The sequence below is a fragment of the Geotrypetes seraphini genome, chromosome 4, assembly GCF_902459505.1.
Source record: "Geotrypetes seraphini chromosome 4, aGeoSer1.1, whole genome shotgun sequence".
NCBI classification, from domain to species: Eukaryota; Metazoa; Chordata; class Amphibia; order Gymnophiona; family Dermophiidae; genus Geotrypetes; species Geotrypetes seraphini.
Genome location: NC_047087.1, coordinates 185,606,333 through 185,632,414, shown reverse-complemented (window position 1 = coordinate 185,632,414; position 26,082 = coordinate 185,606,333). Strand labels below are relative to the sequence as shown.

General features: G+C 45.5%; 1 protein-coding gene across 4 annotated transcripts in view; it reads right to left on the bottom strand.

The window, feature by feature from the left end:
* Positions 1-26,082, bottom strand: part of SEC31B (SEC31 homolog B, COPII coat complex component) — a 205,175-nt gene that overhangs the window by 135,771 nt on the left and 43,322 nt on the right. The window lies entirely within an intron of this gene.

The following is a 26,082-nucleotide window of genomic DNA, read 5'->3' as shown; positions in this document are numbered from 1 at the left end:
GACTTGCTTGTGTTTCATCGCTGCATCACCTGCGCACTCCCCAGGACCCCTAATGCTATTTTCTCATGAGTCAGAACAGAAGGTGCTAGAAGACCCTCTTTGGAGGTCAAAGGCAGCAAATTCAGGCAAGCCTCCCACCCCTCGCTGGCTGAGTTGCACATGGAACATGACTATGCATCCTATAGCCATCCACTGCAAATGAGGCATGAATCCATGACATCCTGCCCTGGAGAGGTCATCTATGTGGTTTTCTTTCAAAAACAAAGCTGGCAAGTATAAAAACTAACTTTAAAATCAAATCAGGAAAAGATCCAAGATAGCCACCGAGGGTGCCCATTTTAACTAAAAATAGCCCAGGAAAACCACAGAGAACCCTCAAAAACGGCAATTTTAGGATTTTAAGGGTAGGGGGGGGGGGTAGAGCATGCAGGAAAACCACCTAAAACCCCTTTTACTCACAGAACCATGTACTGACTGGAAAACTCTGCAGACAGAGCTGACGAGATCTTCTGCTTCTAACAGCTGGCAAGCTGGACTCCGAGTCTTATGACTACCCTACCAGCCTGTCCTCCACCACCCTCAGACACATCATGGAGAAGCCTGGCAGAGTAACGTAGTCTGGCTCCAATCCTGGGTGTGCCTCCACAGAACTACACAGCCTGCGCTCAACCCACTAGCGGACGAAGCTGGGGTGAGCAAGCTCCCAAGGGCATGGTCCCTGAGCCCTGATCTGATGTGCATGCTGTCCAGAGGGCTTACTGACAAGCAGGGAACCTTCTAGAAGCAGACTTTTCTAAAGGTCTGCAATCTCCCACAGTCAAAGCTGTCCCTGCAGTGAATCTCAGCAGCACGAGGGTCAAAACCGCGAACGTAAAGACCGAAATTACACAAAATAAAACACGAGCAGGAAAGACAAGCTCCTACAGCCTAGCTTGTAGGAAGGAAAACTGATGCTTACAGGGACAGTGATGAGGTAAGAGGGGCTGGGGTTTAAGTCTCTGAAGTTTGAGGCTTCCTACAAAGTCCTGGCGGGTAGATGGAAATAACCCACTGGTCCCAGAATAAAGTGGGATTGTATAAGAAGTTTGGTTTCATTAAAAATTTTTGGTTCTCTATTTGGGATCAAATAAATCAATTAATGGAAAATTATGTAGCTTTATCATATGACACAATTATATTTGGCATGTTGATGAGAGCTAAGCCTCAAATATCTGCAAATAATAATAAGCTGTTAATGATATTGACAGGGGTTGCCATTCAACAAATAACATATAACTGGAAAGATTGTACAAAGCTAAACTATTGCTTTTGGTGGAATTCAGTGTGTCATGTGTTTAAAATGGAAAGAGCGTTAGCAGTTCAGAAGGGATATAAGAAATTCAAGGATGTGTGGGGACCATTTTTAAATTATTATAATGAATGATTTACACTTTTCCCAATTTTAATTTTTGCATATGGAATGGGGAGGAGGGGTTTGGATTTTTATTAATATTACATATGAATGATAAGACAATATACTCCTGTGGTTTTTCTTTTGATGTATAGGGATGTGGATGGGGGATGGGAGATATTTCTTTTTCTGTTGTATAATATGGTGGATTTTCAAGTGTTATTGTCTTATATATTGTTTAATATTTGGCTGTACACTTGTTGTGAATTATAAAATGAATAAAGAAATAAAAAACAAACAAACAAAAAACTAAATGCAATAGACATTGGGGTAAACATTTAATGGGGTTTAACTAGGTAGGAGAGGTACTAGGGATATTCCAAGCTGGGTACTGAAGGCAAGACATGCCCCAGAACTGAATACCTAAGGTTAATTTAGCCTGTGGCTGTGAGCTACTTACAAGCTATGGCCTGCCGAGAGCTGAATATCAGGCCTAATAACCTATTTTTATTTTGTTCTGTTCTCAAGTTATACCACTTTCTCAATCCTCTATATTCAAGTGTAAAAGGAACACCACAATAGAAGATACTGGCTCTGTAATTTTAACCAAGAGCAAGGGTGACAAACGTTCTCCCATCTTTGCCAATGGAAGGTAATGTACACAGCTGAGAGGTAGTGGTAGCTGAATTTGAAGGTGACTCACAAAGGATACACTGGGGTCAAGGGAAGAAAGCTTTTTGCTTGAATAAAATATGCAAAACACAAAAGCAAAAAAGTATTGCATATTTTTGTTGATTCCTTGGGTCATTCAATCTTAAAGGCATAACATATTTGCATAAAGAAAATAGCCTGCATGGTTATTTTCAGATATGACAAATTCTACAAATTTCCTGAAGCTGAACCACTGAAAAGGCCCTTGGAAGCTTGCAGCCTATCAGAGGATAACAAGAACATCCATCCCTTTACATGGAATGCCTACATATTGCTTACAAGTCTCTAGATTAAAAGTGTAAGTTTTTTGTCTGTATGCATATTCAGTTATCGCTGCCTTTCTGGCATAGGTAGAGATTGATCAACAGCATCTTCTAAAAAAAAAAAAAAAAGCAAAAGAAATTTAACTGTAAGCAGGTGTTCTCCAAGGACAGCAGGCATATATTCCCACATATGGGCGGTATCATCTAATGGAGCCTGGTGCAGACATTGAAAGTATACTGTCAGTTCAAATCTTTGGGCAGTGCCCCCACTGTGCATGCATAGGTGCCTTCCTGTTTGACGCTTGAGCGCCGGTCCAGCAGTACAGGAAGAAATCTAAGATGACAACTCCAAGGGGAGGAGAAATGGGTGTGAATATATATGGGACTCGCTAGCTACCAGGCTCACACATTTTTAAATCAAGTTGGTAAATGAAGTAGAAAAAGAGCTTGATGAAAAAAGGACAGATTTTGTAGGATTGCTTGTTCCAGACATTACTGTGCAGTAGTGCTGCCCAATTTAGGGGAAAAAAATTTGATTCAATTCAGCCTATTGAATCGATTTTTCAATTTGATTTTCCTGCCCAACTGGGTGGTTTTTTTTCCCAAACATCCTGGTGGGTTTATTTTATAGCCTCTTTACTCCCTTTGCCCTCTCCTACAAACAAAAAATATTTTTCCTCTCTCTGTTAAATCCTAGCTCACATTAATGGTCCAACACCAGCTCTGGAAGGATACACATTTCAAATCTGACATATTGTAATCACAAAACAGAAAATAAAATTATTTTTCCTACCTTTTGTTGTCTGATCATTTTTCAAATCATTTTGGTACCGTGTTGGTCTGGTTGTCTTCTGATCAGGCTCTCCTTCTTTCTTCTTTCTCCGTGCTAACCATCCATCTTCCATCTCTGTCCACCCCTTCTGTTTCCCTTTCTTCCCCCGGAGGTCTGGCATCTTTCCTTTTGTTCATCTCTATCCCCCCGCAGCTGCAGCAATGGACCCCACCATCCACAGATCCACCATCTCTCCTTTTCTCAACTACTCTTTCATCCAGCATCTCTCTTCTGTGTCCATGCCCCTATTCTCCTCTCCAGTACTGTCCCCCTTGTATCTCTGTTCCTATGCTCCCTCCATGCCCATCTCTCCCCATATCCTGCTTCTTCTTGCTCTCTTCCTTACTTCCTATATCCCCTTCCCCAGGTACAGGCTTTCTCCTATTATCTCTCCTGCCATCCTGCATCCTGCCCACCTATTTTGGAGCAGTATCTGTCCCTCTTGTACCCTTCCCCTTGTGGTCTTGCATTTATTCTCCCTCTCTCCTTTCCTTTAGTCCAGCACCTCTCCTTTGCTTTCCTCCCCCTCTTTTTGGTTCGGTCTCTATCTTCCTTTCACTTCACCACGCCCTGGGAGGTCTGGCATCTCCTCTCCCCTCCCCTCCCTTACTCCTTCCTCCTCCTCCCTCTGCACAGACCTGCCTCCTACCGTGAATGCCTGCTCCCCGCCGTGAAGACCTGCTCCCCCCGCAAAGGCCTGCCCCCCTTCCGTGAAAGCACTCTTCAGCCTGCTCTCCGCTGCGAGGACCTGCTTCCCCCGCAAAGGCCTGCCCCCCTGCCATGAGGACGACGGGCAGCTGCAGAGATCGCTATGGCACTAGCGATCCTACAGGCTGCTGTATTAGGCTAAAGATAAGAGCGGGGAAGCTGGGGGAGGCTTTTCTGACTGACCCTCCCCTCTCAAGCAGGAGCGGCAGTGGACGGCCAGCAAGAGGCAGTGCTGCAGCTCCTGCTTTAGGAAGGCACGGGGGAAGAGTCGTTCATTGAATCGGGAGGCCAATTTTTTTTAAAAAATTGAATCTATTCGAATCGATTACTTGATTCAAATCAGTGAATCGATTTGAATCGTGAATCGGGCAGCACTACTGTGCAGTAAAGGTGTGGATAGAGAACCATGTTGCCACCTTGCAAATTTCTTCAGTGGAGGCAGAGCAAATGTGGACTTCTGAAGCCCTTACATTATGAGCAGTAACATGGCCATGAAGGTTCAGCCTAGACTGAGCATAAAAGTGAAAGAAATACAGTCAGCCAGCCAATTCAAGATGGTATGCTCGGCGATGGGAATTCCCAATCTGTTAGGGTCAAAGGATACAAAAAGCTGAGAGGGCTTCCTATGAGGTTTAGTATGTTCCAGAAAATACACCTAAACACACTTGCAGTCCAAGGTGCAGAGTGCTGCTTCTCCAGTATGAGTGCATGACTTAGGAATTTAGGGTGGGTCCGGAGGACAATCCTGTCATGAAAGAACCTAGTGTAAGGCAGATCTGCCACAACAGCTTGAAGTTCACTTACTTGACTGAACATAAGAACATAAGAAATGCCTCCGCTGGGTCAGACCTGAGGTCCATCGCGCCCAGCAGTCCGCTCACGCGGCGGCCCAACAGGTCCAGGACCTGTGCAGTAAATTTCTATCTACCGTATTTTCACGCATATAACGCGCGCGTTATACGCGTTTTTACCTACCGCGCATACCCCTCGCGCGATATATGCGTGAGCGCGGTATACGAAAGTTTTCAAACATAGTTCCCACCCCGCCCGACGCCCGATTCACCCCCCCAGCAGGACCACTCGCACCCCCACCCCGAACGACCACTCGCACGCGCTCCCACCCGCACCCGCATCCACGATCGGAGCAAGAGGGAGCCCAAGCCCTCTTGCCCGGCCGACTCCCCGACGTCCGATACATCCCCCCCCCCGGCAGGACCACTCGCACCCCCACCCCGAAGGACCGCCGACTTCCCGACAATATCGGGCCAGAAGGGAGCCCAAACCCTCCTGGCCACGGCGACCCCCTAACCCCACCCCGCACTACATTACGGGCAGGAGGGATCCCAGGCCCTCCTGCCCTCGACGCAAACCCCCCTCCCCCCCAACGACCGTCCCCCCCCCCAAGAACCTCCGACCGCCCCCCCAGCCGACCCGCGACCCCCCTGGCCGACCCCCACGACCCCCCCACCCCCCTTCCCCGTACCTTTGGAAGTTGGCCGGACAGACGGGAGCCAAACCCGCCTGTCCGGCAGGCAGCCAACGAAGGAATGAGGCCGGATTGGCCCATCCGTCCTAAAGCTCCGCCTACTGGTGGGGCCTAAGGCGCGTGGGCCAATCAGAATAGGCCCTGGAGCCTTAGGTCCCACCTGGGGGCGCGGCCTGAGGCACATGGGCCCAACCCGACCATGTGCCTCAGGCCGCGCCCCCAGGTGGGACCTAAGGCTCCAGGGCCTATTCTGATTGGCCCACGCGCCTTAGGCCCCACCAGTAGGCGGAGCTTTAGGACGGATGGGCCAATCCGGCCTCATTCCTTCGTTGGCTGCCTGCCGGACAGGCAGGTTTGGCTCCCGTCTGTCCGGCCAACTACCAAAGGTACGGGGAAGGGGGGTGGGGGGGTCGTGGGGGTCGCCAGGGGGGTCGCGGGTCGGCTGGGGGGGCGGTCGGAGGTTCTTGGGGGGGGCGGTCGATGGGGGGGAGGGGGGTTTGCGTCGAGGGCAGGAGGGCCTGGGATCCCTCCTGCCCGTAATGTAGTGCGGGGTGGGGTTAGGGGGTCGCCGTGGCCAGGAGGGTTTGGGCTCCCTTCTGGCCCAACTACCAAAGGTACGGGGAAGGGGGGTGGGGGGGTCGTGGGGGTCGCCAGGGGGAGTCGCGGGTCGGCTGGGGGGGCGGTCGGAGGTTCTTGGGGGGGGGGGCGGTCGTGGGGGGGGGGGGGGTTTGCGTCGAGGGCAGGAGGGCCTGGGATCCCTCCTGCCCGTAATGTAGTGCGGGGTGGGGTTAGGGGGTCGCCGTGGCCAGGAGGATTTGGGCTCCCTCCTGGCCCGATATTGTTGGGGAGTCGGCGGTCCTTCGGGGGGAGGGATGTATCGGACGTCGGGGGGGGGGCATCAGGCTTTCAGGATGGGGACAGACCTTCAAGGGGGGACAGTGCACGGAAGTCAGGGGGGGGGTGAACGGAGAGTCGGGACAGCGCACGGAGAGGCGGGGCAGTGCACGGAAGTCAGGGGGGGGTGAACGGAGAGTCGGGACAGCGCACGGAGAGGCGGGGCAGTGCACGGAAGTCAGGGGGGGTGAACGGAGAGTCGGGACAGCGCACGGAAATTCAGGGCAGTGCACGGAAGTCAGGGGGGGGTGAACGGAGAGTCGGGACAGCGCACGGAAAGTCGGGGCAGTGCATGGAAGTCAGGGGGGGGTGAACGGAGAGTCGGGACAGCGCACGGAGAGGCGGGGCAGTGCACGGAAGTCAGGGGGGTGAACGGAGAGTCGGGCAGCATGCGCGGTATAATCGTGAGCGCGTTATACCAAAGTTTTTGTGCTTATCATCGTGATTTCTGCGCGCTATACACGTGTGCGCATTTTATACGGGTGCGTGTTATTTGCGTGAAAATACGGTATACCCCTCTATCCCCTTTTCCAGCAGGAATTTATCCAATTCTTTTTTAAATCCCAGTACCGTACTCTGCCCTGTAACGTCCTCTGGAATTGCATTCCAGGTGTCCACCACATGTTGTGTAAAGAAGAACTTCCTAGCATTTGTTTTTAATTTGTCCCCTTTCAACTTTTCCGAATGCCCTCTTGTTTTTTTATTTTCTGAAAGTTTGAAGAATCTGTCCCTCTCTACTCTCTCTAAGCCCTTCATGATCTTGTAAGTCTCTATCATATCCCATCTTAATCTTCTCTTTTCCAGGGAAAAGAGTCCCAGTTTTTCCAATCTCTCAGCGTATGAAAGGCTTTTCATCCCCTTAATCAGTCGTGTCGCTCTCCTTTGAACTCTCTCGAGTAACGTAAGTAAGGTACGGTGACCAATACTGGACGCAGTACTCAAGATGTGGACGCACCATTGCCCGATACAGCGGCAGGATAACTTATTTCGTTCTGGTTGTAATACCCTTCTTGATTAACTGCTACTAAGAACGCCACTTTCCAAGTTAGGTATTTTAGAGCAGTGTTCTTCAACCTTTTTACACCTATGGACCGACGGAAATAAAATAATTATTTTGTGGACCGGCGGTTTATGAACACTGCTATAAACTATGTCTGCATTGTTTTCACTGATCTGCCATACTGTTTCTAATAAAGTGCTTTTTCACATAGATTTTGTTAATTTCCTTTAGCTTTAGTTATATTCTTATGAATTTTATGTATGGAATGGCAGGTTAGTATGTTTTTAGTTTAAAATGATTTTTACAGCTATTTATCTGCCTTGGTGCTCCATTTGCAAGAGATACAGAGCTTTGCAGCTTTCTATTAGGGTCTTTTAAAAAAAATATATATATTCATTATTTTAATTGAAAGATGGTCCCTAAGCCTGTTAGCTATTTTAAGATGGTTTTATATTTTTGGGTGGTTGACAAGGCATTTAGACATCACACTAACCTGAGAGCAAGTGCAAACCTTGATAGGCAAGCTATTAAATAAGTTATTAATAGCTTCTTTTCTTTCCTTTTTTTCCACATTTTCTTCTCCAGTCCTGGTGTTGAGCATTGTGGTGCTGTTATTTCCAACAGTGGCTTCCTCCCCTTCCCTCTGCTGCCCTCTCAGCAGCTCTCAATACTTGTCTGCAACAACGATTCACTTAGGCAGCCTTGGGTTCTTTGATGGGTCGCACCTGCCTCTGAAGAAAGAGGAAGTTGCATCATCAGAGGCAGGCCGCAATTCAGCAAAAGCCCCAAGGCTGCCTAAGTGAATCGCTGCTGCAGGCAAGTACTGAGAGCTGAAGGCAAATGCTGTGCTCCAGAGGCCTCAACGCCAAGATTGAATGGTTTCAATTGTGAGATTTGTGGAGCCGGTACTGTTTGGCCAATGGGGCACAGTGAAGGAAGTGGGAGCCAATTGAACAACAGGAGGGATGATGACATCAGAGTTCTTTAGAAATGAGAGTGAAGCGAGTGTATAAAATGAGTGTGAAGAATGAGTACAGACTGTGAAAAATAGACAACAGTTTGTTAGTCTCCTAGGGATTACAGGCCAAACTAGAGGTAAAAAGGTTTTGTTGTTAATAATTATGATAGGATTGTGATAAGAGAGTATTGGATAAATCAAGTGGGTGGTGGAGCACTTGGATATGCACAAATAGGTTTTATTAACATAGCTATTGGTTTTATTTTTATATTTCAGCATCCCCTCCTGAGGAAGATTGTTTTTAGCGAAACTCGAGTCAAGGGGCCGACTCCCTATTTGGTATTGAGGATTAACACTAAGAATAGCCTTACTGGGTCAGACCAAGGGTCCATCAAGCCCAGTAGCCCGTTCTCACAGTGGCCAATCCAGGTCACTAGTACCTGGTCAAAACCCAAGGAATAGCAATATTCCATGCTACCAATACAAGGCAAGCAGTGGCTTCCCCTATGTCTTTCCTCTAGGATATTGTTCAAACCTTTCTTAAAACCAGCTATGCTCTTACTACAACCTCTGGTAATGCGTTTCAGAGCTTAACTATTCTCTGAGTGAAAAAAAATTTCCTCCTATTGGTTTAGCACAGTTACTTACCGTAACAGGTGTTATCCAGGGACAGCAGGCATATATTCTCACATGTGGGTGACGTCATCTACGGAGCCCCGATGCGGAAGCATTTTCAAGCAAACTTGATTGAAGATTTAAGTTTGCTCTGCTGCTCCACGCATGCGTGCCTTTCTGCTCCACTAGGGGGTGCATTCCCTCGTGGTCTCCAGTTCACTTAATTAGCAAAGAAGCCAACCTCGGGGAGGTGGGCGGGTTGTGAGAATATATGCCTGCTGTCCCTGGATAACACCTGTTACGGTAAGTAACTGTGCTTTATCCCAGGACAAGCAGGCATGATAATCTCACATGTGGGTGACCTCCAAGCTGACTGAAAAGGGATGGAGGGAAGTTGGCAATTTAAGCAAATAGATTTCGTAAAACCGATTGGCCGAACCGGCCATCGCTCCTGGACAGCGAGTCCAGACAGTAGTGGGAGGTGAAGGTATGAACCGAAGACCACGTGGCAGCCTTGCAGATTTCCTCAATAGGTGTGGACCTGAGGAATGCTACGGAGGCTGCCATCGCTCGGACCTTGTGTCCTGTTACTCGACCATGCAGCGTGAGACCAGCCTGAGCGTAGCAGAAGGAGATGCAGTCGGCCAACCAGTTGGACAAGGTGCGCTTGGAGACTGGGTGACCTAACCGGTTTGAGTCGAAGGACAAAAACAATTGTGGGACTTTCCGGTGTGACTGAGTACGTTGAAGGTAAAAGGCCAACGCTCTCTTACAGTCAAGAGTATGGAGCGCCACCTCTCCGGGGTGAGAGTGGGGCTTGGGAAAAAACACAGGTAAGACAATGGACTGATTGAGGTGAAAATCAGACACTACTTTAGGCAAGAACTTTGGATGGGTGCGGAGTACCACCTTGTCGTGATGGAATACCGTGAAGGGTGGGTCCGCTACCAGAGCCTGTAACTCACTAACCCACCGAGCGGAAGTGAGCGCAAGCAGGAAAATTACCTTCCAAGTGAGGAATTTTGGATGGCATTTGTCTAGGGGCTCAAATGGAGGTTTCATTAGTTGAGCCAGAACCACGTTGAGGTCCTAAACCACCGGAGGGGGTTTGAGAGGAGGGTGGACATTCAGAAGACCCTTCATGAAGCGAGAGACTAAGGGATGGAGCGAGAGGGCTTTCCCTTCCAGGGGCTGATGAAAAGCCGCAATCGCACTGAGGTGTACTCGAATGGAGTTGGTCTTTAGGCCGGAATGAGATAATTGAAGTAAATAGTCAAGGACCAGAGGGACAGGGACCGACACCGGGTCCTGGCTGTGGGAGGAGCACCAGGTTGAGAATCTGGTCCACTTTTGTGAGTAGCAGGTTCTCGTCGAGGTCTTTCTAGAGGCCTCTAATATCTCCTTGACTGATTGAGACACGGGGAGAGCAGTCAGGGGGAGAGAAACCAAGCATTCACATGAAGAGATTGAAGATTGGGATGTAACAGCGAACCCTGACCCTGTGATAGTAGAGAGGGAAACAGAGGCAGAGGCAGTGGATCTCTGACACTGAGTTGAAGTAGAAGGGAAAACCAAGGCTTGCGTGGCCAGCGAGGAGCAATCAGGATCAGGGTGGTTTGTACTGATTTCAGGTGGACAAGCGTCCGTAGTATCAGAGGAAACGGCGGGAACGCGTATAGGAACCTTCCCTCCCAGTCGAGGAGGAAGGCGTCGGCCTCGAGCCGGTCCGGGGAGTACATCCGGGAGCAGAAGAGAGGCAGCTTGTGGTTGTGGGGGGATGCGAATAGATCTATTTGAGGCGTCCCCCACTTTTCGAACACCTGTCGTAGGATCTGAGAGTGCAGTGACCACTCGTGTGGCTGGAGGAGGCGGCTGAGTCTGTCCGCCAGACAGTTTTGTTCTCCTTGTATGTACACCGCTCGAAGGAAGGTGTTGTTGGAGATTGCCCATTTCCAGAGGCGCAGGGCTTCCCGGCAAAGGGACCAAGACCCTGTTCCCCCTTGTTTGTTTATGTAGTACATTGCTACCTGGTTGTCGGTTCGGATGAGAACCACTCGGTCGTGGAGCAGATGTTGTAAAGCTACAGCTGCGAGATAGATGGCCCGAAGCTCTAGCACGTTGATGTGGCAGCGACGGTCTTCTACTGACCACATCCCTTGAGTGCGTAGGCCGTCCAGATGGGCTCCCCAAGCGTACTCCGACGAGTCCGTGGTGAGTATCTTGCTGTGGGGTGGGGTGAGGAAGAGCAAACCTTTGGAAAGATTTGAAGAGTCAGCCCACCAGCGGAGCGATCGTTGCAAAGAAGGCGTCACTGTCACGGGGCGGTCGATCGGGTCCCGGTCTTGACGCCATTGAGAGGCCAGGGTCCATTGAGGAATTCTCAGATGGAGGCGGACGAAGGGTGTGACGTGGACGGTGGAGGCCATGTGGCCCAGAAGAGTCATCATCTGCCGAGCTGATACCGAGGTCAGCAGGGAAAACCTTCGACTCAGGCTTACTAATGCCTCTAGACGCGGAGGGGGGAGGAAGGAATGGAGGCGAACCGTGTCCAGCGTGGCCCCAATGAACTGTAGGGACTGGGAGGGGCGTAGTTGGGATTTGGGGAAGTTTATCTCGAACCCCAGACTTTGTAGGTAGGTAATAGTCTGTTGGGTCGCTGAGATAACCGCTTCCCTGGACGGGGCTTTGATCAGCCAGTCGTCCAGGTAGGGGAATACCTGGAGGCCCTGGGAGCGTAAGGTTGCTGCGACCACCACGAGGCACTTGGTGAAGACCCGAGGTGACGATGCTAGGCCGAAGGGAAGGACACGGTATTGTAGGTGCCAGTCCCCTACCTGAAAACGCAAGAACTTGCGGTGAGCGAGGTGCACTGGGACATGTGTGTACGCCTCCTTCAGATCGAGGGAGCAGAGCCAGTCGCCCTCGTCGATCAGGGGGTAGAGGGTCTGTAGGGAAAGCATCCGAAATTTTTCTCGTATCAGAAATTTGTTGAGGCGTCTCAAGTCTAGTATTGGGCGTAAGTCTCCCGTTTTTTTCGGTACCAGGAAGTAACGGGAGTAGAAGCCCTTCCCCTGTTGGTCGGGGGGAACCTCCTCCACTGCTCTCAGGCGAAGCAGGTCTCGAGCTTCGGAGAGGAGTAGGGGTAGCTGCGTCCGGTTGGGAGGGCAATTCCTTGGGGGGTTTTCCGGAGGAATGATCTGAAAGTTGAGAGAGTATCCTGATGAGATCACGCCAAGGACCCATGCGTCCGACATGACTTGTTCCCAGCGAGGGTAAAAGGCTTTGAGGCGACCCCCAATGGGAAGGAGGCCTGGGACTATGGCGGAGGGGGCCCGCCCCCTTCCGCGTATCCCGTCAAAAGGACGGGCATGGTTTGGTAGTCGCAGGCGGTTGGGACTTGGGCATGGCCCAGTGGTGGGCTTGCAGACGCCTGGGTGGAGGCCGCGAGAAGGCAGGAGTGGATTTTTGTGGGTAGCGGCGCAGAGGGGCCCTATACGGCCTGGACGCGGGCGGTTTGGGCTTTTGTCGGACGAGGGAGGCAAACGAGCGTTTGTGTTCGGAGAGGCGTTTTGTAGCAGCCTCGATAATGTCATCGAACAGTTCTTTTCCCACGCAGAGGAGGTTAGCCAACCGGTCCTGTAAGTTGGGGTCCATGTCGACCAGGCGTAGCCAAGCTAGTCGGCGCATGGCGATAGCAAACGCTGCCTCTCTGGAGGAGAGTTCGAAGCCATCGTAGGCCGCGTGGAATAGATGGAGGCGTAGGTTGGAGAGGGATTCCAAAAGCAGGCTAAAGGCTCCTTGGCAGGAGGCCGGTAGGTCAGTCTCAAAGGCTCTCAGTAGTCCAATGAGGTGTTTGAGGTAGGATGTGAAGGTAAAAGTGTAGCTTTGCACCCTAGAGGCCATCATCGCATTTTTTTTATATTTAAATCTTTATTCATTTTTTGTGTTACAACAAGTGTTACAAATAAACTCAATAGAAACTTGAATACACACTTGACTAACTCATATATTAATATCAATTTTAACATTAATATAATAATCCCCTATCCCTCCCTCCTTCCCAACCAGTAATACATAAATCAACTTTATTGTATATTCTTTAAATATTAATTTAGTATGTAATAATCAAAATTAAAAAGCCCACCCCGTTCCCCTTTTTTCAAATATCTTATCATGGGAAAAGTTGATTTTTCATTAGAGAAATCATGTTAACGGTCTTCAGATATTTCCAAATTTTATTTATAGGAAAAATTATCATTCCTTACAGAAATCTGTTAATGGTCCCCATATTTTTTGAAATTTATTCATGTATCCTTTGTGTGTTGCAATAGCGAGTTCCATTTTGTATATGTGGCATACCGAATTCCACCAGAACATATAATTCAATCTATCATGTTGTTTCCAATTGGATGTGATTTGTTGTATTGCAATTCCAGTTAAAATAAATAAAAGTTTGTTATTACTTGATGAAATTTGGCTTTTTGCTCTCATGGTTGTTCCAAATAATATAGTATCATATGTCAAGGCTACCGGATTTTCTAACATTCTATTAATTTGGGGCCAAATTGATTTTCAGAATGATAGGATAAATGGACAAAAGAATAAAAGATGGTCTAATGTCCCAATTTCAATATGACAATGCCATCATCGCATTTTGATATAGTCTCCTGTCGAACTTGTCTAGGGTTCGGCCTTCTCGGCCTGGGGGGACTGCCGCTGAGACCCGGGAGGGGTGAGCCTTTTTTAAGGAGGATTCTACTAACAGCGACTGGTGGGAGAGCTGTGGTTGTTCAAATCCCGGAAAGGGTACTGTACGGTACTTGGTCTCCATTTTGGAGGGCACGGCTGTGACCATATAGGGGGTCTCCAGGTTCCTGAAGAGAGCCTGTTGGAGTATCGGGTTAGGCGGTAAGCGAAGGGACTCTCTGGGTAGTGATGGCATATCCAGTTCCGCTAGGTACTCTTTAGAGTATCTGGAGTCGGACTGGAGGTCTAAATTCAAAGCGTGGCCCATGTCCTGGACAAAGCGTGAGAAGGATGGTCGGGATGTTCCCGAGGCCCCGTGGGGGGGTCGGTGAATGAGACCTCCGTTGGGTGGAGAAGGAAGGGGAGGCTTCCCTCGAGTAGCGAGGTTCCTGTTCCGATCCAAGCTCCGAGACCGGGGAAGTACTGTGAAAGTGTTCCGGGGTCGTGGATCTCCGACGTCTTGAGGAGCCCCTCAGAGACGATGCCGGGGTTCGGGGTACCGATCGATATCGAATCGGTGACCTCGACCCGGACTCCCTTGGTGAAAGCCCGAAACCTCGGATCGGAGCCCCGGTCCGAGGGGGAGTTCGGAGGATACGTGGGTTGGAGAGTGATAACTCTGCCACCTTCAGCGGTCCCGTACGAGGTGTAGGTGAACGGCCTCGTAGAGTGGGGGAACCCCGGGCCTTCTTAGAGGTACGGCGGTTCGAGGTTTCTGTTGGTTTAGCCCGACGTTTTGCCCTGTGGCGGTCTGTGGAGGGAGAGCGCCTCGGGTGCCTCAGCGAGGAGTCCGAGGAGGATGAGATGCGGCGAAGTTTGCGCACTTTTCCCCGAGGTGGCTCGACGCGAGGCTCAGGCTGGTCTGACACATGCGGGGTCGAGGTCGAGGCAGAGGCTGGTTGTAGATGGGCCATTGCAGCGGACAGCTCCGACGAGATCATTGCTGGAAGACGGGCACGGACAGCATCGAAGGCATGTCCCCTGCCTCGGTGCACTCCACCGGGGGCGACCTCGTATCAGAGTATTCCCGTGTGGTGGAGGCACGGCCCGAAGGCTTGGAGGGCTTCGTCGGGGCTGTAAGCATGGGACTTCCGCCATGCGTCGCCGGTGTCCCCGAGGTTGGTTTCTTCGCTGGTACAGAACCTGAAGAAGGGACTTACCCGGAGCCGAGGCTTTCTGTTGTCCCGAGGACTTCGGAGTCGAGTCTCGAGGTGATACCAAGGTATTCGGGGCCGAGGTCAAGGCTGGGGCCGAGGCCGGGGCCGACCTCGAGGCCGAGGTAGAAGGTTGGTCTGGGGCGAAAAGATCCGCCATGCGGGCTTTCCTTCAACGGAGGGCCCGGTTCTGGAAAGTAGCGCACTGGGGACAGGAGTCGGTTGGATGAGCGGCCCCCAGGCAGAGGATGCACCGGCGATGCGGGTCTGTGATGGAAAGAAGCCGCTCGCACCGGGTGCACTTTTTAAAGCCGGTCAAAGGCCAGGACATAGAATCGAAAGTGGCCGCGGCTCGAGTAGCCACGCGGCCATGGGGACCCGGAAGCCTCCGGGTCGGTCAAACGAAGCAGGAATCAAGTTGAAGAAGAAAAAATTTCGCGCACAGCGACTTAAACTATGAAAATCAAGAAAAATTGCGGTGCTAGAAGGCAGTTGGGGCAGAGCCTGAAAAAACACGACTTCTAGGCTCAGCGGAAAATTTTGAACTGGAGACCACGAGGGGATGCACCCCCTAGTGGAGCAGGAAGGCACGCATGCGTGGAGCAGCAGAGCAAACTTAAATCTTCAATCAAGTTTGCTTGAAAATGCTTCCGCATCGGGGCTCCGTAGATGACGTCACCCACATGTGAGAATATCATGCCTGCTTGTCCTGGGATAATAAAAGTATTTCCCTGTAACTTCATTGAGTATCCCCTAGTCTTTGTAATTTTTGATGGAGTGAAAAATTGATCCACTTGTACCCATTCTACTCCACTCGGGATTTTGTAAACTTCAATCATATCTCCCCTCAGCCGTCTCTTTTCCAAGCTGAAGAGCCCTAACCATTTTAGACTTTCCTCATACGAGAGGAGTTCCATCCCCTTTACTATTTTGGTCACTCTTCTTTGAACCTTTTCTAGTGCCACTATATCTTTCTTGAGATAAGGAGACCAAAATTGAACGCAATACTCTAGATGAGGTCGCACCAAGGAGTGATACAGGGGCATTATAACACTCAGTCTTGTTAACCATCCCTCTTTTTAATAATTCCTAGCATCCTGTTTGTTTTTTGGCCGCCGCCACACATTGGGCAGAAGGTTTCATCGTAGTGTCTATGATGACACCCAGATCCTTTTCTTGGGCACTAATCCCGAAGGTGGACCCTTGCATCTGGCAACTGTGATTCAGGTTATTCTTCCCAATGTGCATCACTTTGCATTTGTCCACATTAAATTTCATCTGCCATTTGGATGCTTAGTCTTCTAATTTCCTAAGTTTCACCTGAAATTTTTCATAATCTGCATGCGTTTTAACAATTTTGAACAGTTTAGTGTCATCTGCAAATTTAATCACATCACTTGTCGTTCCAATTTCCAGATCATTTATAAATAAGTTAAATAGCACCAGTCCCAGTAAAGACCCCTGCGACACTCCACTGTTTACTCTCCTCTATTGAAAAAAAATGACCATTTAACCCTACCCTCTGTTTTCTATCCGATAACCAATTCCTAATCCACAACTGAACTTTGCCACCTATCCCATGACACTTTAATTTTCTCAGGAGCCTCTCGTGAGGAACTTTATCAAAAGCTTTCTGAAAATCTAGACACACTATATTATAATAATAATAATAATAATAATTTTATTCTTATATACCGCCATACCCGGTGAGTTCTAGGCGGTTTATCAACCAGCTCACCTTTATCCACATGAGATGCACACCATATAGGAGAGACAACTGGAAGATCCGCATCGTCTTGTGGCCCGCATCAAGGAACTCAATGCCAAAGCCTGCGACAACTGTGGAGCAGCATGCACCGGTACTGAAGGCTCATCTGCCGGTACCTTGGGTGCAGCAGGTCGTCTCGGAAAGGATGACCTTGACGAGGTTGCACATCTAGAAGAGGAGCCAACCTGCGATGTAGAACGATGGTGTCGATAAGTGGCCTGCATCAAGAGACTCAATGCTGTAGAGACCTTTCACACTTGTTGGGAAGTAGAATCCTTAGAAGTGGACTTCCTCGGTGAAAAGAGACTCCCTGACGCCAATGTCAATGCAGGAGGTATCAATAACGATGGCTCTGAAATTCTGGCCATTCTTGAGCCAAAAAGATTCTCCTGCTGAATCTGATGGGCTTTAATGGAGAGCTTTTTCAGGGTGGAACACCAAATACAAGACTCTATTTGGTGGTCAGGGCCTAAACATTGAATACACCAACTATGAGGATCAGTGATTGACTCCCAACATCTACAGCATTTTTTAAACTCCATCGCAGGCTTGGACATGGGGAAAATCTCATCAGCGAGATTGAATTCAATGATGAAACAAAAACAAAAACAAAAAAAAAACTCGCTGAGGAAAAAACAACTGAAGGGCCGAAGCTTGATGACTAAAACAAAATAAAAGTAGTTTTTTCCTGGGGGTTTTTTTTTTTTGAATAGTTAAATAAAATAAAAGAAAATCAAAAAGAGAAAACTCGCAAAAGCAGGAAGGCAGCGTTGACTGACAGAGTCAGTCCAAAAGAGACTTCTTCGCTCTGCAGAAAATGAAGAACTAAGGTACCGCGAGTGGGCATCTGGCGGGAAGGCACCCGTGCAGGCACTGTGCCGGCAGTCGTGAAGTTTCTTAAAACTTAAAAAGTTACAGTACACTTTTCATACTGTCCGTACTAGGCTCCGTGGATGACATCACCCATATGTGAGAATATGCTGCCTGCTTGTCCTGGGATAATATATTTTATTTTCTATGCATAAGAACATAAGCAGTGCCTCCGCCGGGTCAGACCATAGGTCCATCCTGCCCGGCAGTCCGCTCCCGCGGCGGCCCAAACAGGTCACGACCTGTCTGCATCACCAGAAGGGGCTCCCTTGCCACCTTGGTTTCTCATTTAAGTCCTATCTTCCCATCGTAGTCCTAACCCTCCGGTCTTGCACATGTACGACCTGTTGGGTTTCTATACTTATTACCTGGTTAGCTTTCTATACCTGTGTTACATCCCAGCATCTCTCTCAGTATCCCACGATCCCTTTATCCCTCAGGAATCCGTCCAATCCCTGTTTGAATCCCTGTACCGTACTCTGCCTGATCACTTCCTCCGGTAGCGCATTCCATGTGTCCACGACCCTTTGGGTGAAAAAAAACTTCCTTGCATTTGTTTTGAACCTATCTCCCTTCAGTTTCTCCGAATGCCCCCTCGTACTTGTTGTCCCCTTCAGTCTGAAGAATCTGTCCCTATCCACCCTCTCTATGCCCCTCATGATCTTGAAGGTCTCTATCATATCTCCCCTGAGCCTCCTTTTTTCCAGAGAGAAGAGCCCCAGCCTATCTAATCTCTCGGCGTATGGGCAGTGTTCCAGCCCCTTTACCAGTTTCGTTGCTCTCCTTTGGACTCTCTCAAGTACCGCCATGTCCTTCTTGAGGTGCGGCGACCAGTACTGAACGCAGTATTCCAGATGTGGACGCACCATCGCTCGATACAATGGCATGATGACTTCCCGCGTCCTGGTTGTTATGCCCCTCTTTATGATGCCCAGCATCCTGTTGGCTTTTTTCGAGGCTGCTGCGCACTGTGCAGATGGCTTCAGTGATGCATCCACCAGTACACCCAAGTCTCTCTCAAGTCTGCTGTCTCCCAACAATGCCCCCCCCAATTTGTAGTTGAACAACGGGTTCTTTTTCCCTATATGCATGACCTTGCATTTTTCCACGTTAAAGCGCATTTGCCATTTGTTTGCCCAGTCTTCCAGCTTGTCCAGGTCCCTTTGCAGGTCCTCACACTCCTCCCTGGACCTAACTCTACCGCACAATTTGGTATCGTCTGCAAATTTTATAACCTCGCACTTTGCCTCCTTTTCCAGGTCATTGATAAATATGTTGAAGAGTAACGGCCCCAGCACCGATCCCTGTGGCACACCGCTCGTGACTCCCTGCCATTCAGAATATTGGCCCTTAACTCCGACCCTTTGCAGTCTACCCGACAACCAGTGCTTGATCCATCTGTGCACATCCCCTCCAACCCCGTGGTTCCACAGCTTCCTAAGCAGCCTTTCATGTGGCACCTTGTCGAAAGCCTTTTGAAAATCGAGGTAAATGATGTCTATAGGTTCCCCATTGTCCACCCGACTGCTTATTCCCTCGAAGAAGTACAGAAGGTTCGTTAAGCATGACCTTCCCTTACAGAATCCATGCTGGCTTGTTCTCAGTAGGCCATTTCTCTCGATGTGCTCGCAAATACTGTCCTTGATCATAGCTTCCACCATCTTCCCTGTAATTGAAGTCAGGCTCACCGGCCTGTAGTTCCCGGGGTCACCCCTCGATCCCTTCTTGAAGATAGGTGTGACATTCGCCAATTTCCAGTCCTCTGGTACCTCTCCAGTTTTCAAGGATAGGTTGCAAACATGCTGGATTGTGCCCGCTATTTCTTGTCTTAGTTCCTTCAGAACCCTTGGGTGGATCCCGTCCGGGCCCGGCGATTTGCCGCATTTTAACCTGTCTATCTGTTTGAGGACATCCTCCTTACTTACCTCTATGTGTTCCAATTTTTCAGCCTGTTCCCCGCTCATGAGTTCCTCTGAGTCCGGTATATTAGATGTGTCTTCTCTCGTGAAAACCGACGAGAAGAACGTGTTCAACCTCTCAGCTACCTGTTTATCCTCCTTAATCACTCCCTTTCTATCCCCATCGTCCAACGGCCCCACCTCCTCTCTCGCTGGTCGCTTCCCCTTTACGTAACTGAAGAATGCCTTGAAGTTTTTCGCCTCCCTGGCCAGCCCCTCTTCATATTTCCCTTTTGCTTTTCTAACCTCTCGGTGGCATTCCTTTTGGCATTTCCTGTGCGCCTGGTGATTTTCCTCCGTTGGGTCCTTTTTCCATCGCCGGAAGGATACTTTTTTGTCATTTATTGCCCTCTTTACTTCTGTTGAGATCCAAACCGGGTCCTTTGACCGCTTGTTCTTGCCGCCTTTTCTGAAACTGGGGACGTACTTTCTTTGTGCTTCCTGCAGGGTGTCCCTGAATAGGGTCCAGGCGCTTCCTACAGTCTCCATCCTAAGGATGTTTCTGAGCTTCCTCCCCACCATTTCCCTCATAGCAACATAGTTCCCTTTCCTGAAATTGAGCGCAGTCGTTGCGGTCCTCCTTCCTGTGGGTGTCCCCCTTTCTAATGTGAATCTGATCGCGTTGTGGTCACTGTTGCCTAGTGGTCCTCCCACTTCTACCCCTCTTGCAGGCCCCCCTAATCCGTTTAGGATTAGGTCAAGAGTAGCACTCCCTCGCGTCGGTTCCCTGACTAGTTGCTCCATGAAGCAGTCCCTCACAGCTTCTACAAATCCTGTTTCCCTAGTGCAGTTGGAGTGACCCATACTCCAGTCAATCCCCGGGTAGTTGAAGTCCCCCATCACTGTTACACTTCCAGTCCTGCATTCTTGTCTCAGTTCAGCTTCCAAGTCGTGTCCGACTCCTTCCGGTGTACCAGGTGGGCGATAGTATAGCCCCAGTTTTATGACTGCACCCTTGTTTCCCGGCAATTTGACCCATAGCGATTCCAGCCCCTCTGCCTTCTTTGCCATATCTATCCCGACCGAGTAGATAGAGTCCTTTATATATATTGCTATGCTTCCCCCCTTCTTGTGTGTCCTGTCCCTCCTGTAGAGCTTGTACCCCGGCAGTCCCTCCTATTGTGGACTAAGGTTTATACATCTAATTCTAGTTTTACTTGATGGAAAAATATGTTATATTTCTTATTTCCTTTGCTTTCATGATGATTTGAATGTTTTATTCATAAAACATTAATAAATAAAAATAAATGAATAGATATAGATACATACATTTTAGACGAGATATTAACTATGAGATTCAGATTAGTATCTTATCAATTTCAGCCTTGTTCACAAGCATCTGGAGTGGATCTCTAACTTTAAAATTTTCTCCTCAGTGAAGGTTCTGTACTAAATGAATGGATTTTGGAAAGGACTTTGGTTATACTATTAGATCTGATCACGATCTAATATCATGGATCATTAACTCTTCTTTAAAACTGAAATTCAACAGTACCAGGTACCAGCTCTTAAAGTGGTAAGAATATAACAAGGTTTTGCCCCTGTGACTATGGTCATAATCCAGGAATAATAGGGACAAGTGGAATTGTCCAATAAGAAAAGGTGCAATGAATAAAGATGTCTTTCAACTCATCTGAATAATCAGGTAATCCTTTATTCTTCCAAAAATACTCGACCCGACATGTACATGTTTCGGCCCTACGGCCTGCGTCAGGAGTCTATAGGCAATGTATAAAATCATATGAACATATATAAAACCATATAAACTATGTATTAACACATTCAAATTACTAAAAATATATTATAAAAGAAACAGCAATATTAATTAACCAATGCACGTAACCATATATTTTAATACACCAAACATAAAAAAGTATAAATAACTTATATCATATAAATGTATCATCTAAAAAAACATATATAAATTTAAAATAAACCATAAATAAACAAATAACAACAAAACAATCAATCAATGCATCAATGTATTTTCTGGAGTAAAAAAATAACAACAACAATAAGCCAAAAAACAAATCAATATGTTTAAACACTATATACTCAATAACCATAAACTAATGAAAGTGTATCTACATACTGAAAATATATAAAATATATTAAAAAATATTATAATAAAATCACTAAAAGAGCAGATATCAATATTAAAAAAGGATGTAATTAAACCAAAGACAACTAACCCAGCAGACGTCAATATTAAAAAGGATATAAATAACTAGAATAATAGTAATAAGAACACTGCAGTACCTTAGAGATCTTTGGGTATGAAATAACCTGGTGTATGGACCACTCTAGAAAACTGTATTTATCTAAAAATGGAAAAGGTACATCTACTGAAAGATAGAACAAAAAAATATATATATATATAAACTATACCGTTATAAAATTGAAAAAAGGAGTGAAACATAAATCTATGGTGCCACAATTCAATATACAAAAATCACAGAGATGAAAAAACATTTGTCAAAACATCGTTGTATGAATGCTGGCACATCCAGTTGAAAAACGCATAGATAAAGTGACTATAGTGCCACAGCCCAACGGTGCTGTGAGTAAAAAGCAAATAAAAACACAGTGAAAGTGGCTAAAGTGCCACAACCCGATCGTAACTGTGATTGAAAATCAAAGGCAAATAAAAAGCACAGTTGAGGATAATACAAAAAATATATATAAAAAATGGTGACTATAATACCCCAAACGCTACTGAAGATAAAACTAAAAAGGCAAAGTAGCAAACGATACTAAAAATAAAGTAGCAAACGATACTAAAAATAAAAAGCAAGGTAGAAAATGAAGATAAAAAAGGAACGCTTACCAAGACGCCGTCATACGAATGCTGGCTGTAAAGTAAAATTGAAAATTGTGCAGGTCGCAAAAAGGCAGTGAATAAAAAGCGGAAAAAACGTGATGACGTCAGAAACGTGATGACGTCATCAGTATCTAAAGAGAAACGTGCCATGAAGCAAAAAGATGTAAAAAAGAGGTAAAAAACGGTAGGAAAATAGAACATAAAAAGAGAAACACAAATACAAATCAATGTAAGAACATAAGAAAAAATATATATATTTAAAAAATGACAAAAGTGCTCAAACATAAGAAAAAATGAAAATAAAAATAAAAACAGATAAAAATGAAAAATGGCAAAATATAAAGAATAAAAGAATAAAAACAATAAAAATAATAATAAAATTGCAAATATACTCATCATAAAAAATATATATATATAGGGGGCTCACATACAAGATCTCAAATCTAATTCCATGTTAAGACCTTGTGGACTGATGGTATTAAAATTGTGTATAAAGCGTTGTTCCTCCTTTATAAGGAAATTGTCCGAATTACCACCTCTCCATCTGGTTTTAACAACTTTTAAAACAAAAAACTTTAAATCCGTAATGCAGTGTCCTTTATCGTACCAATGTTCAACAATCGGAGCAGATTGTACATTTCTGCTAATACAGCTCCTATGTTCAATTAATCTAGTTTTAATCATACGTTTTGTTTTTCCAATGTACCATTTATTGCAAGGACAAATGATAGCATAAATCACTTGTGATGTCTGACAATCACTATATTCTGTCAAATTTATTTTGACCCCCGTCACTGGATGTTCATAACCAGTCACCGTCATACTATGCTTACATACAGAACAATGTCCGCAAGGTATGTGTCCTACGGGACCTTCACTAACAACTGGGGATCCTGGTAACGCAGATGGTACTAAAATGTCCCTTAAATTTCTATTTCTTGAATATGCTATTACTGGTTTGATCCTTTCAAAACAAGCATGGGGCTGTAAAATGTGCCAATTTTTTCTAATGATATACTGAATATCACTAGAGAGGTATGAAAACCTCAAAGTACATACCAATTCAGGTTTTGATCTAACTGCAGCTTGATGTAACAGGTCATCTCTATGTTTTGTAAGAGCTTTTTGATAACATTCATCAACGCACTTTTCAGGATATCCCCTGGCTATAAAATTGTATCGCATAGCCGGTGCCTGTTTTTCAAACTCTTCAATGTCTGTGCAAAGTCTACGTAATCTTAAAAACTGTGAAAAAGGAAGATTCTTCTTAAGACTCCTATTGTGAAAACTTGTAAAATGAAGATAGGAGTTCCTATCAGTGTCTTTCCTAAAAATGGCTATGCGATACAATTTTATAGCCAGGGGATATCCTGAAAAGTGCGTTGATGAATGTTATCAAAAAGCTCTTACAAAACATAGAGATGACCTGTTACATCAAGCTGCAGTTAGATCAAAACCTGAATTGGTATGTACTTTGAGGTTTTCATACCTCTCTAGTGATATTCAGTATATCATTAGAAAAAATTGGCACATTTTACAGCCCCATGCTTGTTTTGAAAGGATCAAACCAGTAATAGCATATTCAAGAAATAGAAATTTAAGGGACATTTTAGTACCATCTGCGTTACCAGGATCCCCAGTTGTTAGTGAAGGTCCCGTAGGACACATACCTTGCGGACATTGTTCTGTATGTAAGCATAGTATGACGGTGACTGGTTATGAACATCCAGTGACGGGGGTCAAAATAAATTTGACAGAATATAGTGATTGTCAGACATCACAAGTGATTTATGCTATCATTTGTCCTTGCAATAAATGGTACATTGGAAAAACAAAACGTATGATTAAAACTAGATTAATTGAACATAGGAGCTGTATTAGCAGAAATGTACAATCTGCTCCGATTGTTGAACATTGGTACGATAAAGGACACTGCATTACGGATTTAAAGTTTTTTGTTTTAAAAGTTGTTAAAACCAGATGGAGAGGTGGTAATTCGGACAATTTCCTTATAAAGGAGGAACAACGCTTTATACACAATTTTAATACCATCAGTCCACAAGGTCTTAACATGGAATTAGATTTGAGATCTTGTATGTGAGCCCCCTATATATATATTTTTTTTATGATGAGTATATTTGCAATTTTATTATTATTTTTATTGTTTTTATTCTTTTATTCTTTATATTTTGCCATTTTTCATTTTTATCTGTTTTTATTTTTATTTTCATTTTTTCTTATGTTTGAGCACTTTTGTCATTTTTTAAATATATATATTTTTTCTTATGTTCTTACATTGATTTGTATTTGTGTTTCTCTTTTTATGTTCTATTTTCCTACCGTTTTTTACCTCTTTTTTACATCTTTTTGCTTCATGGCACGTTTCTCTTTAGATACTGATGACGTCATCACGTTTCTGACGTCATCACGTTTTTTCCGCTTTTTATTCACTGCCTTTTTGCGACCTGCACAATTTTCAATTTTACTTTACAGCCAGCATTCGTATGACGGCGTCTTGGTAAGCGTTCCTTTTTTATCTTCATTTTCTACCTTGCTTTTTATTTTTAGTATCGTTTGCTACTTTATTTTTAGTATCGTTTGCTACTTTGCCTTTTTAGTTTTATCTTCAGTAGCGTTTGGGGTATTATAGTCACCATTTTTTATATATATTTTTTGTATTATCCTCAACTGTGCTTTTTATTTGCCTTTGATTTTCAATCACAGTTACGATCGGGTTGTGGCACTTTAGCCACTTTCACTGTGTTTTTATTTGCTTTTTACTCACAGCACCGTTGGGCTGTGGCACTATAGTCACTTTATCTATGCGTTTTTCAACTGGATGTGCCAGCATTCATACAACGATGTTTTGACAAATGTTTTTTCATCTCTGTGATTTTTGTATATTGAATTGTGGCACCATAGATTTATGTTTCACTCCTTTTTTCAATTTTATAACGGTATAGTTTATATATATATATATTTTTTTGTTCTATCTTTCAGTAGATGTACCTTTTCCATTTTTAGATAAATACAGTTTTCTAGAGTGGTCCATACACCAGGTTATTTCATACCCAAAGATCTCTAAGGTACTGCAGTGTTCTTATTACTATTATTCTAGTTATTTATATCCTTTTTAATATTGACGTCTGCTGGGTTAGTTGTCTTTGGTTTAATTACATCCTTTTTTAATATTGATATCTGCTCTTTTAGTGATTTTATTATAATATTTTTTAATATATTTTATATATTTTCAGTATGTAGATACACTTTCATTAGTTTATGGTTATTGAGTATATAGTGTTTAAACATATTGATTTGTTTTTTGGCTTATTGTTGTTGTTATTTTTTTACTCCAGAAAATACATTGATGCATTGATTGATTGTTTTGTTGTTATTTGTTTATTTATGGTTTATTTTAAATTTATATATGTTTTTTTAGATGATACATTTATATGATATAAGTTATTTATACTTTTTTATGTTTGGTGTATTAAAATATATGGTTATGTGCATTGGTTAATTAATATTGCTGTTTCTTTTATAATATATTTTTAGTAATTTGAATGTGTTAATACATAGTTTATATGGTTTTATATATGTTCATATGATTTTATACATTGCCTATAGACTCCTGACGCAGGCCGTAGGGCCGAAACATGTACATGTCGGGTCGAGTATTTTTGGAAGAATAAAGGATTACCTGATTATTCAGATGAGTTGAAAGACATCTTTATTCATTGCACCTTTTCTTATTGGACAATTCCACTTGTCCCTATTATTCTATCTGTTGTGGATTTGTTTCCCCTGTGTTTTGCGCATAATCCAGGAATAGCATTTGTAGTGGGCACTACTACAAACACTAATCATTTCTACAGTGCTACTAGACCAGGGGTAGGCAATTACGGTCC